The sequence below is a fragment of the Meleagris gallopavo genome, chromosome 15 (assembly GCF_905368555.1).
Source record: "Meleagris gallopavo chromosome 15, MGAL_WU_HG_1.1, whole genome shotgun sequence".
Classification (NCBI taxonomy): Eukaryota; Metazoa; Chordata; class Aves; order Galliformes; family Phasianidae; genus Meleagris; species Meleagris gallopavo.
The window spans coordinates 17,354,064-17,355,208 of record NC_139418.1 but is presented as its reverse complement, the minus strand read 5'-3'; positions in this window follow the sequence as shown (position 1 = coordinate 17,355,208).

The following is a 1,145-nucleotide window of genomic DNA, read 5'->3' as shown; positions in this document are numbered from 1 at the left end:
CATTAATGTGGCAGATCTTCCTTTCCAGCTGTGGGCCCATGTGCTCGGTAGAGTATCGGGCTTAGCGCTCCTTCTCTCCCAAACTGGGATCCAGGCAGAGAAGTTGGTTGTGAATCTCCTCTAATAGATTGTAAGTGACTTTTCCCGACTTCTGTACTTTGCTTTTCAATGACATCAGTGACTGAACAGCACGAGGGCATTACCATATGGACCATCAGGTCAGAATTAGCTCAATAGTGGAGAACTTTGAGGTAAAAGTATGAAAACTTCCATGCCTGTTAGCTTTTAAAATAAAGGCTAAAACCTGACTCTTTTTTCCTCATAAAGCTGTTCATAAATGGCTGCCCCTCCTGCCTGGGCTGCCCCTGTGCCTGGGAGCTGCCCTTCCTGCTCTGAAGCCGTGGCTGAGGTTAGGAGCTGATCCTTGGTTACCATTATAAATGATATATTATAAAGAATCCATATGGAAACCATTTGGGTGATGGGAATGACTGCTCAGCATTGCACATCGTGCTGCAGTACCACGGTTCTGACGCGGGATCCCCTTTTGCTCAGGAATTCAGCTCAGAGTTTATTAATCCCTGCAGGTTCTCCTAGCAGAAGAGAGAATTATTGACTGTGGCAGCAGCAGTCTGTGTGGGATCGTTATTTTGTTTAAAGCAGTAACAGTTTTTCTTCAGTGCTGTCTCCCCACGTCAGAAGCACTGCCTGACCTTTGGTGCGAGGTGCTGGGCACAGAGGTGGGCAGCATTCAGTGCCTCCATCAGCCCTGAGCAGTGTGGGGCCGTGGGGAGGTCAGTGCAGGATCTCCCACAGCTCTGTGTGGCACTGGGGGTGCTGTGCTGGCTCCGTGTTCCGTGCAGGCCTTTGGGCAGCCCCAGCTTCCCCCCAGTGCAGCTTTTCTGGCACAGGGTGCAAGAGACGTGTCTAACGGGAGAGAGTCTGCTGCTTCTCGTGTTTTATTGCTTGGGCAGCAGAGGGGTCTCTTCTCTTTGAGTGTTGCTTTCCCCAGGCCTGCTGTGAGGGGAAGGGGCGCTCGGCGCACGGCCGCAGTGTGCGTGGGCCCCAGCTTCCCGCCCCAGTGTGTGGGGTCAGGTGTGCATCTGGTGTAACAGCAGTGCAGCAGCCCTGCAGGATGGGACGCG